This window comes from Rattus norvegicus, chromosome 8, assembly GCF_036323735.1.
Source record: "Rattus norvegicus strain BN/NHsdMcwi chromosome 8, GRCr8, whole genome shotgun sequence".
NCBI classification, from domain to species: Eukaryota; Metazoa; Chordata; class Mammalia; order Rodentia; family Muridae; genus Rattus; species Rattus norvegicus.
Window position 1 is genome coordinate 59,427,365 of NC_086026.1, and position 17,926 is coordinate 59,445,290.

General features: G+C 45.3%; 1 long non-coding RNA gene and 1 other non-coding gene across 2 annotated transcripts; both read right to left on the bottom strand.

Moving 5' to 3' along the window:
- Positions 1 to 1,166: 1,166 nt before the first annotated feature.
- On the bottom strand, positions 1,167 to 1,315 carry LOC120094484 (small nucleolar RNA SNORA48). Its single transcript, XR_005488790.1, has one exon. It is a non-coding gene; the product is annotated as a small nucleolar RNA SNORA48 (small nucleolar RNA).
- Positions 1,316 to 7,070: 5,755 nt separating this feature from the next.
- Positions 7,071 to 17,230, bottom strand: LOC120094147 (uncharacterized). Its single transcript, XR_005488157.2, has 3 exons — positions 16,845 to 17,230; positions 11,242 to 11,424; positions 7,071 to 7,326 (listed from the first exon to the last, which is right to left on the bottom strand). It is a non-coding gene; the product is annotated as an uncharacterized LOC120094147 (long non-coding RNA).
- Between the last annotated feature and the right edge of the window lie 696 nt (positions 17,231 to 17,926).

Genomic DNA, 17,926 nt, shown 5'->3' on the forward strand with positions numbered 1-17,926 from the left:
CTCCTAGCTATCCTGTTGTTGCCCTGTGTCATGGAGATCCTGCAGCTTTGGATCAGCAGGACTGGTCCTTTCACAAGTCCCAACCATTTGCAGAGGATATAGATTTGGGGGCGGGCCAACTCAGTGCCCTGGATCTGGGCCTGAGTGGTAGTTGAACTGATCATCAATCATGCTCTTCCTCACCTGTACCACCAGGGTAAATTCTCCAGCAATGCTCTGGCTAGGCCACCCAGTGATGGCATTAGCCAAGAAGCTGACTCACCCACATCCACGTTTCCAGAGCTAGCTCCACTGTGCTGCTCAGTCAAGACACAGGGCCTACTCCCAGGTACTGCAGCTTTTGAGGGATTAAGCCAGCTCTCTTACTTTCCCAACCTCTCAGGGATGGTTCACCCATGCCTTTACCACTGTTTTTGCACCAGCAAGATGCAGGGCCCCATTCTCCCAAGTGCTACAGCCAGTGAGGGGGCAGGGCTAGCTCTCCCTAGGGCCCAGCTCTTTCTTAACTACCAAAGGTATAGAGGAGTCAGGAGGACATCACCCAGCAACCACCTCACAGCAGACCAGTGGCAGGGCCAGCTCTCCCACACTTAAGCCCTCAGGTTGGCACACCCACACCACTGCTATCAGAGACAGCTCCAGTGTGCTACCTGTTTGAGATGCAGGGCCTACTCTCCAGAGTGGTGCCACTGGTGAGAGATGGGGCCTGCTCTCCAGAGTCAGTGAGAAGCAGGGCTAGTTCTGAACAGTCCCTAGACATCCGAGTGGTCCCCAAAGGCTGCCCCACCAGGAATGTTTCCATGTTCTCTAATGGTAATATGAGTCTCAGACATCAACACCAATGCCTGCCATTGCATAGGCATGGACCCAGACCTGGCCCTCAGCTGCAGTTCGGGCTGGGACCTCACCATGGTACCAGGTGTCTCTTCCATCTATCTAACACATACTTGTACATTGAAGTGGCTCCTGCTCTAAGCTGGCCATGTGGCTGGCAGGCCCCTGGTGACATCCTTTATCCCCACAATGGGACATAGCCGCAAGTGGCTGTCTATGGGCCTGTGCCGACTGGAGGGCAAGCCTGTGGCTACCATGGCAGTCGGAATGTCTGTCTTCCTCCTCTGGTGCTGCACTGCCTAGTCTTGATCTGATCTGATTTGATTTGATCTTTCTGAGTCCTAGGCATAAAACAGTTTTGGCTACCAAGCCAGGCATCATCCTAGGGTGAACAAAGGGCTGCCATCTGCTCTAGCCCTGACTGATATAAGAGAAAGACAACACCATCAGCAAGGTATCTCTTTGCCCATTACCCGGAGCAGGGATGGGAGGAGGGGGGTAAATTGTGATTCTAAGCTTTGAAGTTTTCAGCCATTTTGCTACCCAGCAGTAGATAGATAACTAAAGCAGCAAAGAGAGAAAGCAAGTCACTTATGAGCAAAACGCAAGAGATGAGATGTGTGAAACGCAGATAATGGGTAAGGAAGTGGCTTGTGAGTTGTAGGAAGACCTCAGAAGGCATGCTAGTTATAAATAATAAATCAGTCATCTGCAAGGCATGCTAATGAAATACGGAGCAAGTAGAGTGTGAGGTGAAACAAATGTAGAGAAGACAAACTATGATCATATCGCCTCTGGGCTGAACCCTTCTCACCCCCAAATCAGCTACCCATTGTGAGCATCCACATAGCCCCACCTTGGCCCGACATGCTCTGAACAGGAAGTCGGCCTAACATCCCTGAATGTCAAGAAAGGAAATTGTCAGGTGATAGCTGACTTTGTTCCATCGATGACAAACCTCCTGTTAGAGATCAACTGTATGCTTTGCCTGGGGACCTTCCGTGCTTTAGGCCTTCTTACGTCAGCAGAGAGCAAGGATGTAGGAGACAGGAAGGAGATAGATGAATGATGAGTTTGTGGAAATGTGGATTCAAGGAGTGTGGTTCCGCTACCTGTTTGCACCCTTCCTGAGCGAGTTAACCTACTGGCCCCTCTCTCCTTGGCCTTGCTGTGTGTTTAAACAGATAGGGTGAACGGAACTCCATTCTGTTCTAAAACCCCAGAAGTCGCTTCCCTGGTACAGAACTTACAAGATACCTGCCACTGCCTGTGACAGGGACTTTAGGGAAGTCACCTCACAGCTTGGCATATCAGGTTTCCTATGAAAACAAATGGACCGGATACTGAATGCTCAGCGAACCTATAGAACATTTTCATGAGAAGGCACAGCTACACCTACAGCTAGGCAGTTGTCCCACGATGGTTTTCCCTGCATTTGTGTCTCTCTGTACCTACCTGTCTCTTACCTTAGCTACGTCATCTATTATGATGAATTCCCATAAACAAATAGCATTTCTGAAGTCATCTGCCCGAGCACCTGGTGTATGACCATCGCCAGGCAATGGTTCATTTTAAATTTCTATTTTCCTTCCCCTAAAAACATTGGAGTAGCTGCCTCTGTGCTGTCATTTCCAAATTGTACCTCCTCCATCCCTGCCCTCTCCCTCATCAGCTCCCAACTTCCTGTTCCTTTGAGGGTTAGAGCTTTGTTTCTTTAATGGGAATTACTGCTCACCCTGCAGGAAGAAACTAAACAATTTAAATTCACTCTGAAACACAAAAGACTAACAATCCGCCTTGCTCAAAGAGGAGCAGGAGGGAGGAGAGAGGGGAAAGTACTGGGGGTCGGTGGAAGGGCACTCAGAGGTGAAAGGGGAAAGGCCTCCAGGGGTAAACCTCCATGTGGAACTGAACATGGACATTTGAACATTCAGAGGCCCCGGGATCTCTCCAGAACTGACCCAGATAGCCCACTGTCTCAGAAAGACCTGCCACCCTCTCATGGAGTCTCTCCCCAGGAAGCTATCTTCCTGCTGAAGATCAAACCCCTCAAGGGTCCAGGACAACAGGCCAATGTGGAGCTTGTAGCTGGGCCCGTGCTGCAAACCTGTAATCCCAACACTTAGAATTGCTTCAGCTTCAAAGCCAGGCAAGGCTCCAGAGAGTGACCCCTTCCCCCCCCCAAAAAAAACCAACCAAACCAAAACAAGACCAAAGTTTGCATCCTATCAAAGAGAGTTGGGATAAATTAGGTGGCTTCTTTCCAAAGGAATTAACCCCTCCACCTTCACCTTTCTTCTTCTTGGTCTCAGGACTGTGGGGAAGACTCGTGTTTTAACTCAAACCAACACTAACTCTGCACTGTTTCAAGGTGTAACCCTAGAGCCCCAGAGTAGCCTGGTGACAGAGGGAGATGTTATACTGTAATGAAGGCACACCAACTCAAGAGTTGATAAACGTTTAGAGCCCTTGATTGTTGACACAGAGGCTTGCCTGGGGTTCACAATCCTTCTACACAGCCTCTGGATCAGTGCTGGGATGGCAAGTGTATATACCACCCGGAGAGTTGAAAGTTTTGAAAAGTTTTGATTTCACAATTGAGTTGGACCCCATATTTAGTCTGTCCCTGGACAAGTGATGTGAGCCTCTTCAGAGTCACTAGGGCACTCTGAAGAACGATTAATCTGGAAGCTAGTGGAGTACACCTCCCTAGCCCTCCACTCAGAAGAAAGAGATCTAGTTTCCCTGGCTGGGGAGCCATTTTGTAAGAGTGTGATTCATTCTGTGTCATTCTAAATCAATATTTTCTTTGTTGTCTAATACTATCCTTGGGCTCTTGACTTCATTTTCTTATAGTCCCTCTTCTCCCAGAGTTGTCTGAATTCCAAACCTTATAAAACCTGGTTGCACTGCTCAAGGCCCTCAGAGGGTTATTCAATTAATAGGTTAAATGAAGTGGACACCAAAAAGTGTGATTGGTTTGCAGAAAGCCAAGCACTGTTGGCCACAGATGATTATGAATGGAGTGCTGGGTTCCCTCCCTGCTAACCCAGGTAAGGGTGGGTCTAAGACATGGTCTGAACTTGTCTGTGTTCTGCAGCCAAGCCCCAGCCCGCTAGCTGGGCCAGAATCCTTAGTGCCAGTAATGTTGTTCTGTGGATAAGCATCCAATTCAGCTTTCCAGGAGGTCCCCAGCCTACCCTTACTTCTGACAGGAAGCAGATTCCCCTTCTCTAAACCACTGTTTATATTTTAGCCAAGTGTCCTACATAAATCTCAGCTCCAACCACCAGACTCTCTGGCTGCTAAAGAAAAGACAAAGACCAACGAGAAAATGGCCTAATAAGGAGTGCTCATAAAAGAGTTGGGGTGTCTCTGTGCAAAAGGCTATTCTGGGGGCAACACCACACAACCCTACTGCGAGACTCCAGTATTAGAGGCCAGGAAAGTGTTGAATGCTGCTTCAGGGAAAATCAAGGTTGTTTCAGAGAACTGTGACTAGGGCAGCAGGGCTGTGAGATATACATTCGGATCAGGTCAGATTAAGAGAACTTCCTGAAGCCCTTGTTCCACAGTGCTAGCTAGGAAATACATAGATTTGATTTCAGTTCAAATCTCTCCTCAGTATGACTTCCTTTCCTACCCCTCCTTGCTCTTCACCCACCCCTCTTCCCTTTCTTTCTAGAAGGAAAATAGAACGCAACTTTGTAATGGCTTTGTGGTTCCATAAATTAATATTAGGGTTTGGTTCAGAGCTCAGCGTAGTTATGTGGTAAATTGTGGTTTGGGGTTCATGGTCTGGATGAGGTCCCTGATTTGAAAGCCTGGAAGCTTGCAGAGCAGTGGCTAGAAATGGCTCAGCTCAGAAAAAAACAAAAAAAAAAACAAAAAAAAAAAAACCCTTTTGCTCGTAGGAGGAGGCAGAAGCTGAATGGTGCTGGACCTATGCTGACTCCTGAATTCTCCAACCACTGCTTCGGGCTTGGATGCCACTATTTCTTTTCTGCCATAGTCTTGCATAGTCTAGCCCAGAGTAGCTGTTATTTTTAAATAATAATTAGAAAGAGTGAAAGTAATCTTTGGGGAATGCAGGAAGGGAGAAAGTATCTTTATATTTAGACATTCTGGACTTGATTATAAATCCTGGAGCGTGGCCACTCTGCTGGGAATTGCTTCTCTAGGCAACCCCTTCCTACATGATTAACCGACTACTGCCATCTAGTGGATTTGGAGGCCTTTGCCACCCTAACTCCTAACGGGCAAGATGCATGCATCGATTTCAAAGAGAAGCCATACTTAATTGGGCCCGCAGATGTTAAGATGGCCCACTGGTAGGGATTAAGGATCAGTCACTCATGGATATTCCTCCTGCACAGTGTCTATGCCTTGGCATCGATTATATTAAAAGAAAAAAAACCGCATGAAACACTAGTGTGTTATCAATGGGAGTTTATTTGGCAACTGAACAAAAATCATCATTTACTGTGGGTACCAACTCCAGTTTCCCACTGAGGCTAGTAAACAGGATCATTAAGGACCCTGAGACTGACCAGAGTGACTGGAAGAAGCCCTTAGTGGGGAAGGAAAAAAACCCAGAGTCTGGTAGCCATTTTTCAAACGAACTGTGTGTCTTTCTATCCAAGAAGCCCTAAGTTTCAGCCTCCAGGCACTAGGCAGATACAAAGAGTCTCCTATGGATGGATAAAAGTGGCTGGGGGGTGAACCCCAGAACTTCAGCTGTAGCAGCATTCAAGATCACCTGCAATGGCTGTTCTGAGGGTGGATACATAAATATTCAGAGAAAGAGCTTAAGATATAAGCCAAATAAATGACATTAGGAGTGGGTAAGTGTGGCTATGTTAGCCATTCAGATGAATAAGACACCCTCACATTTAAATATACAGCCACACAGACAGTACCTACTTAAAACATTCTAATGAGATTTACAAAGATTTCCTTTTCTGATGTCATAGTTTCATTTGCTCCCAGACTACAGCCTTGCCCCAGCTCCCTGCCCAGACTGTGTGGTTTCCATTTAAAGCTGGATGTGGAGCCGATCTCACATGTGCAAACACGTGCACACACACACACACACACACACACTAAACAAGTCCAGAATGTCTAAATATAAAGATTCTGTCTCAAGAGAATGAGACAAACAACTATAGAAGAAACTCACATACTACAGGACTCAGGCCTCTCATCTGGAAAATGAAGGCTCCATTTAATCACTCCATTTAATCAGAGGTGATCAGTACTGGATGAAGTTGCGTACACACACTAACATTTTGCTCAAGTTTTGGGGAAAGCTCCAGGTCTGATGGGTTGAACTCCGAATCTTTCACTCAGGGCACCTCGGGGTTGCACTTCCTACAGAAAGTGAGACTATTTCACTTGAGAATCTGAACAACCATGGGGTGAGTTGTGGCATCATGATTGTGATGGCTAGACCTAGGGGAAAGGTAGTGTATTGAGTCTCTTCCCACCTTTAAGTCACAGTGTGACGATAGCAGGTCCTTCACAGGCTATCGCTGGCTTTCCACAGTTAAAAAATGTCCACAATTGCTTTGATCTCATCTTCTTCTTAAAGGATAGGAGATGTATAAACAAGTAGAAGTGATTCCTTGAAAACTGCAATATGCTTGGGCATGTTGGTAGCACACACTTATAACCCAAGCACTCAAGAGACTGAGGCAAGATTATGAGAGTTTGAGACCATTCTGAGACACACCACGAAAGTACCTTAAAAAAGAAAAAACCTAGGCTAGGAAGGCATCTCGGTGGGCAGCAGTGTTTGTTGGGGAAGCATGAGGATCTGAGTTCAAATCCCCAGCACTCATGTAAGTCAGGCAGCTACATGTGACTGTAGCCTAAGCATTGGAGTGGTCAGGAAAAACAGACAAATCCAGGAATTTGCTAGTCAATCAGTCACATCAAAATGACAAGCTTCTGGTTCAGTGAGAGGCTGAGAGATTCTGTCTCAAGAGAATGAGACAAAGAACTGTAGAAGAAACTCACATACTCATTCATGTGCACACACCACATACATACAACTCACACACACTATAGACACATATAATCATATATAACACATGCACATACAATCACACACATTGCCTGTGTGCATGTGCACACATACACGATCCAGAATGAGTTTAAAAATCTACTTTTAGGTCAAACCTATTTAATATCAGAATTCTCTTCCAAATGACACCCATCAAACAAACAGCCAGACAGATCCAAGTCTGAGGAAAATAATAATAAATAGGTCTTTGGTGGTAAGGAACAGGAAATCATGGTACTTCTTCAGCCTGTGTCTTTCCAACCTTGGAGGCTGAGTGATTACAGATGAACCATGAGGTGAGAGGAAGTAGCTGGGAAGCCCCTGGAATGATGCTTTTCCATGGATGATGATGAGAGGAGCAGTCCTTGGTTCCTGATCCTGCCTTCCCTTTCACTGTCAACCTCTCTGTGAAAGCCGTGGACATCGCCCTGCAAGCCGTGGTTCATAATTGTCAATAACATTTGCGTCGTTCTGATGCTCTAGCTCTATTACATTAATTGCTTTCCTCTCTACACGTTATTTTAAGGTGAGCATTAATTGATTCCCAACTGTAATCACAATTATGGTGAGTTACCCTGATTAATGGCAGATGTGATTAATAGATAGGAGGTCCAACTGCCTCTTCTTACTCGGGAAGAGATGATGTATGTTACAGCTCCATGGTAGACTGCATTTCCCCAGGAGTCTAGAGCAGATGCACAGCTGTCAATCCCCGACACTCACTGTTGCTTCTGCTCAGTTGGCTGGAGTAAATCCTACCTGGTCTGGCCTGATTCTCCCTACCCACTGACCTACAGGCTCACACAGGGAACTCTTCCTGTTCCAGACATGTAGAGTCCCAGAAAAGTAAACAGAGTTGTTAGCCTGCTGCCCACAGGTATGGATTCTGAAGCCCGAGTCATGACATAGCTAAGATGGGCAAGGAGATGATGGCTACACCACGTGTTTCGGGCCAGACTCGGGAAAGACATTAGAGGCAGAGGGAACAGAGTGCACATTTGTGTACCCAGATGCTTAAGAACATCATAAGTAATACACAGTGTTTGAAACAGGAATGGACATTTATGGCCTCCTGTTGTGGGCCTTTACCGATCCAGATAATGAGGGATCTGTTGTCTCACTGTTTCTGGACTCTATTACCTCTGCCTAGCTTTACCTTGAAGGTCCTCCTTGCTAGGCCCATCATTTCGCCTGAGTTCACTTGTCCTGTGTCCTGCTCTGTGAGTGTCTATCTGGGAGATGGGTCATCCAATAAAGACACCAACTGCTGTAAGACTAGGCGCTGAGGAATAGACTGACAAGGACTTTACTATAAAGCCTTGCCTTCTCCTCTTCATGACTCCTTTCACTTCAGTGAAATCCTCTCCAAGAATCCTCTCCAAGAAGACACCCCCATCCCTCTTATTTTTAATTGTTCTATTTATTTACATTCCAAATGTTGCTATCCTTCTTGGTCCCCCCTCCTAGAGTTCCTCATCCTGTTCCTCCTCCCCTTTGCCTCTGAGAAGGTGTTCTTCCACCCACCCACCCCTATTACCCACACACACCCACATCTCTCTCTCTCTCTCTCTCTCTCTCTCTCTCTCTCTCTCTCTCTCTCACACACACACATACACACACACACACACACACACACACACATTCTTTCCCTGGGGGTTTCAAGTCTCTAGAGGATTAAGCACATCCTCTCCCACTTGTCCCCAGACAAGGGGCCATGTATGCTCTTTGGTTGGTAGCTTAGTCTCTGGGAGCTCCCAGGGGTTCTGGTAAATTCATATTACTGTTCTTCCTATGGGGTTGCTGTCCCCTTCAGCTCCTTCAATCCTTCCTCTAACTCTCCCATTGAGGTCCCCAACCTTAGTCCAGTGGTTGGCTGTAAGTACCTGCATCTGTCTCAGTCAGCTGCTGGTACAGCCTCTCAGAGAACAGCCCTGCCAAGCTCCTATCTTCTGCCATCCTCATGGTGAAATTTATCTTGATTTCCAGCAGTTTCTGCTCTCTGGCTGAAGAAGATGAGTCTTTACAATGCTAAAGGGCCGTCCATCTTTCACAGCACTCTCTAAGATCATATTTGGGTAATATGGCAGGCAACAGGTTTTGGGACAGTCCCTGCTCCAGTTGTTCAGGACCCACATGAATGTCAAGCTGCATATCTGCTACATATGAGCAGGGAGGCCTACGTCCAGTCCACTAGGTCCAGTCCATACATGTTCTTTGGTTGGTGGTTCAGCCTCTGAGAGCCCCAAGGGTCCAAGTTTATTGACTCTGTTGGTCTTCCTGTGGAGTTCCTATCCCCCTTTGAACCTGAAATCCTTTCTCCTATTCTTCCATAAGCATCCCCAAGCTCCACCCACTCCCTCTTTATACACCAATCAGAAATGTGCTATCAGCTATTCACCTGGGAGTCCCATGGCCTTGTCTGCACAAGAGAAGCTCCAAAGTGGCTGGAAAGGAATGAGAAGATTCATCTTGAAATTGTGCTGTCTGGCATATGGAAGCTGCCATGTTTCTGTATTTATTTGGAGTGACTGAAGGGCTCCTATGAGAATGTCCATGGGAAGTTCATGTTTGCAGCCCATCCTACTGTCAGCCATTGGGGCATCCCAAGTTTCATACCTATGTTTTCTAAGGGTAGCAATAACTTATCTCTGCTTGTATCTGATAAAAACAATCTTCTCATCTTCTAGGACTTTGCTTAAATGTAAGAGCTTTCCAATCTGTTCAGACAGAATGAGCTTTTCTACCATAGGTTAGGAAAGAAATTACTGGGACCCTATAGTATTTAATGAAGTCTGTACCTGCCCAATTATAACCAGCAACAATGGTCCAGCCCCAAGTCCACGTACTGGCCCTCATCCCTGGACCAGAGCTAACTCTATCTCCAAGAAGGAATCCTTTCGCATTCAAAGAAGGCTCTGTCAGAAAGGCCAGCCATCCTCTGGCTGAGTCAGGCCCAAACACATTGCTTCCTACAGAGACATACAGAGCTACTCAGCGTAGTCTGCTCTCGTACTGGGAACACGAGTCTAGTTGTGCAATCACTGGCCACGACCTCGGCTTCTTTGATTTTTCATAAGTCCTTCACTACCCCCAGTAGCATATGCATTTTTGTTGTTTTGTAGATTTTACTGGAGAGAAAGAGAGTTTGGCATTTCACACATGGTAGAACACAGACTCATCAATGCAATGCAGATGCTTCAGCTGTAGACCTCCCTTGAGGACCACAAACAAGTCTGTCTTAATTAGGGTTTCTATTGCTATGATAAAACTCTGTGTGACCAAAAAGCAAGTTGGAGAGGAAAGGGTTGATTTGGCTTACACACCCATGTCACTGTTTATCATCAAAGGAAGTCAGGACAAAAATTCAAGCAGGGCAGGAACCTGGAGGCAGGAGCTCCAGGCCATGGAGGGGTGCTGCTTACTGGCTTGCTCCCCATATCTTGCTAAGCCTGCTTTTTCAAAAACCCAGGATCACCAGCCTATGGATGGAACCACCCACAGTGGGCCTCACCCTCCCCCCATTGATCACTAATTGATAAAGTGCCTTACAGCTGGATTTTACAGAGGCATTTCCTCAACTTAGGCTCCTTCCTCTCTGACAACTCTAGCTTGTGTCAAGTTGACACAAAACCGTCTAGTACAAGGTCCTCTCCTGCTAGCCCTACCCTTTAAGCAATACTTTCTGAATCCTGACCCACACCTTTGTTCTCCTGGACCACCTTCTCCCTTCTCACAACTGATCATCCACAGACTATCAGTAAAGCTCCACAAACAAATTTCGATACCAGAATTCCCTGTTTCTCTACTTTACTGCCGTCTGCCATGAAAAGCCTCTAGACCAGCAATTGTGACTTTACAAAAAACCTTATGTTAAACTGTGTAAATTGAGCTACTAATTAAGATGTGGGTTTCATGCTTGCTTCCCCTGACTGCCTGAGACTTAATCTGAGGCTCCTTTCATTTACTGGTCACAGAACCTTAGGCAAATCATATGTCTTTTCTGAGCCTCAATTTATCATCCACAAAATATAGCCAAGAGCTATCCCAATCACATGGAGTTAGTGTTTAGATTGAACAAGATGACCTATGTGTTTGATAGAGATGTGAGGTTTTATGGATGGAGTACTGCTCTCTCTCTCTCTCTATATATATATATATAGCTGTTGTTATTGTTGTCGTTGTTGTTGTTATTCTAATACTAAACAGGACTGTACTCTCCAGCAGAGTAAGCAGTTGCCATCATGTATGAAGTAGCATTGGGCTCACCTCACCTTTCAACTACAATAACTAATAACAGTATTCAAATGCCTTCTGGTGGGTAAGCATACCATATGGGTACTTACATGTGAGACGTGGAAACTGCTTTGTCCCAGTCAAGAGCTCACACCTTTCTCACACGTGTCAGTTTAACTCCAGCATTGTACATTGTAAGGATCAGCCTAAGGGTCTTGCTGCTCTTAATTGGTAATTGGTTCAGTTCCAAAATAGCTCAGTCTTTCCAGGCAGAAGAAGCTGCAGGCCAGGTCCTGATGGACAGAAAAGAGATGTGTGTGGGCATGGGGTATATGTAAATATTTAACTGCCTCAGAAGAACTGAAGCTCAGAGCTGTGGAAGATTGTTACAAGTGGGGCCATCAGCAAGAACCTAGCTCTGAGGCTGCCACAGAGATTGCGAGCACATATTCAAGTCAACAGATTTTGTTCAGCAACTGGCTGGTGGCTATCAAAAACTATGTTCTGTCCTGCTGTGGCAGAACCATGTAACAATAGATCACTTTTGCTGTGACCAAGTACATGATGGAGACAATTCAAAGGGGAGGAAGTTTTATTTTGACTTGTGGTTTCTAAGAGTTTAGTCCATGGTCTCTTGGGAAAGACATTTTAATGAGCATAGCACATGATGAAGGGAAGGCAATTCATTAACCGGAAACAGAGAAAATGTGTAATACAGGAAGTAGCCTAGGAAGATAGAGCCCTCAAGGCCCTACCCTACAATAATCTGCTTCCTCCACATCCATCTCCACCTCCACCTCACTTCCTGCCTTTTATCATCTTTGGATAATGTCACCATAGTATGAATCCATCAAGGACTTGATCCATTCATTAGTTTGGAACCCTCGGGAACTAATCCTTTTTGAAAATGCCAGCAGAGACACAGCCAGAAGTGTTCCTTACTCCAATCAGCAGGTTTACAAGCAAAATTAACCCTCCCCACCTCTCTCTCTCTCTCTCTCTCTCTCTCTCTCTCTCTCTCACACACACACACACACACACACACACACACACACCCATAGCCCCTGAGATTTCTTTCTCATCCCTCTGGCATCAGCTGTGGTCAGGTGGTTTTGGAATCAACTGGCCATCATATTCTACATGTCTTCTATATCAGTGAAACCACAGACTGCTTTAGGAATGTCTCCCTCATGGTCACAGCAGAGGAGAAAGCCTGAGCCTACTCTTGCCACTCTCTGCTTTATCATAATCAATAATATCCCATTGCCTCAAACAGGAAGATAGGCTAATCTCAAGTTTGCCCATTAGGGCAAAAAGGTACATCCCATCTGCTGCAAAACAAAATAATGGAGCTCTGGGGAGCAGAGGACTGTAGCATCACCAATGAAATGATGAAGCATGCTCGAAATTTCAATTCAAGGCCAAATAGAGCCACTTTGAGCCCAACAGTCAACCACAGTCGTCTTATCAGTGTGAGGGTGGCTATTGTTGCTTGTACTTTCTGTGGAGCAAGCCTGGCAAAGAAGCCAAACAAGAACTTGGAGACATTGTTCTGATCCACTCGTGGGATTTCCATCTGTGTATTAATAATAATATTTAGGGCATACCTTCAGGTCCTCAACAAAGTGCTTCCTTTACTACAATCACTTATCCTTTCCATATTTAATTATCTTAGATGTTCTTTGTTTTTAAGATTTTATTTTTTTATTTATGTGGATGTGTGTGGGTGCCTCCAGAGTTTATGTGCACTGTGTGTGTGTGTGTGTGCATATGCTCGAGGAGACCAGAAGGCAGGATTGGATTCCCTAGAACTGTTGTTACAGGCTGCTGCATGCTGCCTGATGTGGGTTCTAGAAACAGAAGTGAACCAGGGTTCTCTGCAAGAGTGGTAAACATTCTCAACTCCTGGATATATCCATCTCTCTATTTGCTGTTTTTAATCAAGAATTTTGGGGCCTGGGGTTCCTGGGAGTACAAGAAAAATGTTAGTTTATTAAATTATAAGAAAAAAGTAATAGAAACAAAGGAATGTTATCCTGCCCTTCTACCAAAAAAGCAAAAGACTTTTAGAAATAAAAAGCCCTACCTCAAATCTCAATAGATGTCTAGAGTAGATCACTGAAGACAGGTTCTGGATCCTAACAAAGAGGTGGTTCCATTGTCAATAGCCACCTTCTCTTTAAAGTGTCTAAGCAACATTGTTCTATTTTTCTCCTGAAAAGTCTATGGATGATAGTAAGAAATTGACAACGACTCCTACAATATCTTTGTCATCACATTAAAAATATAGGCAATATAATAATACAGCCAAATCAAATCATAGTAATTTTGAGTGTTGTTATGTGTTCTAGGACTCTGTCATTCGCCATTGTACTGGCTGGTTTTTTGTGTCAAATTTATACAAGCTGGAATTAACACAGAGAAAGGACCCTCCCTTGAGGAAATGCCTCCATGAGATCCAGCTGTAAGGCATTTTCTCAATTAGTGATCAAGAGTGGGGTGGGAGGGTCCATTGTGGATGGTGCCATCCCTCGGCTGGTAGTCTTGAGTTCTATAAGAAAGCAAGCTGAACAGGCCAGAGGAAGAAAGCCAGTAAGTAACATCCCTTCATGGCCTCTGCATTAGCTCCTGTTTCCTGACGTGTTTGATTTTCAGTCCAGACTTCCTTTGGTGATGAACAGCAATGTGGAAGTGTACGCTGAATAAACCCTTTCCTCCCCAACTTGCTTCTTGGTCATGATGTTTTGTGCAGGAATACAAAACCTGACTAAGACTGTCATGTCTATCAGTTTTACCAATTATTTAAAAGCCCTCAGAAAGCAGGGCAGTCAGCTTGTACTTGACATAATTTGTGATGGGTCAGCAAAAACAAGCACAGAACCCATCCTCAGTTTTAAGTAATGAGTGAGATTTTACACAGTCACAGAGCCCCAAATTCAGGTCCTGGAAACTACCGTGTATTTCAGAGGGGCAGAAAAATCAGGATTACAGCATCTGCCCAAGTTAATGATAAACCATCAGATACATGTCCACGAGCAATGGTTGGTTTCCAGGTGAGAAAAGTGAGTATCCCACTGGACACAAAGCTGTTTCGGTCAACTAATATGTCATCCCAGCAATGACCAGGAATGACTCGATTTCGCTTGGATAGAAAGCCATCCTCCTCTTCTGATGTTGCTCCATCCTCTTTCCTGCATTTCTACCTCTAGTCCTGAAAAGATATAACTTGGGATATAACAAATAAGAACTTCATGCATTGCACACACCCTAGTTTTAGTGGTTATCCCAGGCCAGACACCTTAGGGACTACCTCATCTCATGATGGAGGCCTATGGTAGACCCCCAGAAACAGCAGTAATAGGAGAGTGCACACAGCACATACAGCAACATGATGTTGCTACAATGGTGGGCTTGTGCTAACCCAGCTTACCACAGGCAGGTTGTACAGTCCATGCATCACAAATGGAGGCTTGCGTGCATTAGAAGAACTCACGCCTGAGGTCACCTCATCACAGGGACAGCCAAAAGCATGGCACACAGTAGTTATAAAACGCATGTTGCTGGATGGAGGAGAGGCTGCCTGACAAATCCGAGATGAAGTCCCAGCTCTGCCATCCCAGCAGAGACCTCAGCCACAGTGAATGAACTTGTGGCACTTCAGTGTCTGGTAAAGCAGAGATGCTTATCTTCCTTTCACATAGTGGATTCCAGTTTTAGTGAAAGGAAATGTGGTGATTTGAATATGCTTGGCCCATAGGAAGTGGCACTATTAGAGGATGTGGCCTTATTGGAGGAGGTATGGCCTTATTAAAAGAAGTATATTACTGTGGAGGTAGAGTTTTGAGTCTCATATATATGCTCTAGTCTGGCCAGTATAATCTAGACCCTCCTCCTGGCTGCCTGCAGAAGACAAGTCTCCTGACTGTCTTTGGATCAAGATGTAGAAATCTCAGCTCCTTCAGCCCCATGTCTTCCTGGATGCTGCCATGCTTTCTGGTGTGATGATAATATGCATCTGAAACTATAAGTCAGCCCCAATTAAATGTTTTCTTTTTTTCCATCTTTATTAACTTCAATATTTCTTATTTACATTTCGATTGTTATTCCCCTTCCTAGTTTCCAGGCCAACATCCCCCTAACCCCTCCCCCTCCCCTTCTCTATGGTGTTCCCCTCCCCATCCTCCCCCGATTGCCGCCCTCCCCCCAACAGTCTAGTTCACTGGGGGTTCAGTCTTAGCAGGACCCAGGGCTTCCCCTTCCACTGGTGCTCTTACTAGGATATTCATTGCTACCTATGGGGTCAGAGTCCAGGGTCAGTCCATGTATAGTCTTTAGGTAGTGGCTTAGTCCCTGGAAGCTCTGGTTGCTTGGCATTGTTGTACTTTTGGGGTCTCGAGCCCCTTCAAGTTCTTTCAGTTCTTTCTCTGATTCCTTCAATGGGGGTCCTGTTCTCAGTTCAGTGGTTTGCTGCTGGCATTCACCTATGTATTTGCTGTATTCTGGCTGTGTCTCTCAGGAGCGATCTACATCCGGCTCCTGTCGGCCTGCACTTCTTTGCTTCATCCATCTTATCTAATTGGGTAGCTGTATATGTATGGGCCACATGTGGGGCAGGCTCTGAATGGGTGTTCCTTCTGCCTCTGTTCTAAACTTTGGCTTTCTATTCCCTCCCAAGAGTATTCTTGTCCCCCTTTTAAAGAAGGAGTGAAGCATTCGCATTTTGGTCATCCGTCTTGCGTTTCATGTGTTCTGTGCATCTAGGGTAATTCAAGCATTTTCTTTTACAAGAGCTGCCTTGGTCATGGTGTCTCTTCACAGCAATAAATTCCAAACTGAGATAGACATGCACTAACGAACATGGTGATCCATTAAGGTACCGGAACCCAGTAAGTATGACATTTGATATCCATTTTCTTCTGAATCATGTGCCAGCAAAATCATATTTGGATAATTCTAGGTATCACAGTTTAAGAATAATATTCACATGTCTTTTCAAAGAAAGAGCAACATGAAGAGAGATTTAGGAAGCAGAAATCATTGAGGATCAAAAAGGATAGAAACAATGAGTTGTCCTTGGTCTTCGACTCCACAGACGACCCCCAGGCATATGGAAGCTCCTCTCTAGCTCTAGTATGGAAAGCATTCTGACCATTGAGCAGCCAAGAATGAAACAACTGCATTATTGATCTTTGCCACTGGAACTTCTCAACCCATGTGACGGGATGGCTACAGGGTGTGTGCGCAGCCACGTTCACTGTCAAGAATGTTTATTGTGTGCCTACTCAATGCTCTCATTTTGTCCCAGGGACCATTGGATTAAAATGACGGAACGACACAGCCTGTGGGTCTAAAACACTTACAAAAGCAAATCATTCTGAGAGTCATGCTGCCAAGTGCTGTGGGAATTTGAGGGAACTTGTAAGGGTCTGTTGGTCTGGGTAGTAGGTAGACCCCTAAGATTTCTCACTTCTGTTTTTTTATGACTCCATATAAGAAATCATTTTCCCTGAAATTAACACTTAGTAGATCTGGGCCCTTAACACTTGAATGATAAAACTCTTCAAAGCAATTATAAAAACATCTTATAGACATAAAATACATTGTCCCCAATCTGATGGAGAACATTCTCATTTAGATTGACATTTAACCCATACACACGACTATATTTTGGTAGAGAAATTCATGAAGAAGAAAAATGGCAGATAGGACTCACCTAAGTCATTCAGCCATTGGCAGCAGAGATGGGTAGAGCTAGTCTCCTGTCTCATTTGCTGCTCTCGTCAGCAGATTAGGCCTCATTCTTCATTGGTGGATTTTGTCCTGCAAAGTCACCCTACCACACCTCTCTCCTATTTCCCTTGTGTTCCTCCCATCTCTTCTCTTCCCTCCCTATGTCTTCTATCCAGCCCCAAATGTACTATTGCAAGCTCAGTATCTGGCAGACGACTGACCTGGCTGAGAGCCCAAGTTTCCCTCAGAAATGGAGAAAGTGAGTATCCTTTATATTTGGAATTCCAAACACAGTCACTGCTTTGTCAGAAAAAAGTTAACTGTTTGAGCAGCGGACCTTGCCACCAGTCCAAGAGAATGATACGTACAGACAGCAAAGAAAGGACGTTCCTTGTCTGCTCAGCTCTAAGTAAAGATTCATGAATGACTTTGAAGAGAGAGAGAGAGAGAGAGAGAGAGGGGGGGGGGGGGGGGGGAGAGAGCGCTAGGGGTCTGTGCCTACAAGGAAGGGACTGCTCTGAAGAACAGTGTATGCAGGCTCTGCCTTGTTTGTTTGGCTTTCATTTGAAGTTGACGTGGCAACCAGGGAACACATCCTGAGACCTGGACTTTTGCAGATGCTGAGCTGTGTGTGATGCCAGAAACTCAGATGTTGTTTTTCACCCCCTGAGTGAATGAAGCTGACTTCCTGACCAGGCTGCTGAGAGACTGCATGGGGCATCTGCTTCCACCTCACCCCCTCAGTCTAGCCTGCTGTCTCTTCAGGAGCAAGATGTAGGCTGAAGGGAAAAAAAAGTAGCACAAAGCCACACCCAAGGTCCAAGACCTTCCTGAGGTATCCATAGCTGTTCCCAGGCTGATTTAGAAGTCCCAGCCCTGTACCCCAGGTGATTGGTGCAGATTGCTTCCAGGAACACCTGAGAGAAAACACATGCTGATCTATAGGCTTTCATCCATGAAATACCAAGCTGAAATGGAAGTCCTCAAAAGAGACTTTGTATTTGAGCCAAGGCAGTGTTACTAGATGGCCTATACCTCCCTCTCGCTCTGTCTGTCTATCCATCT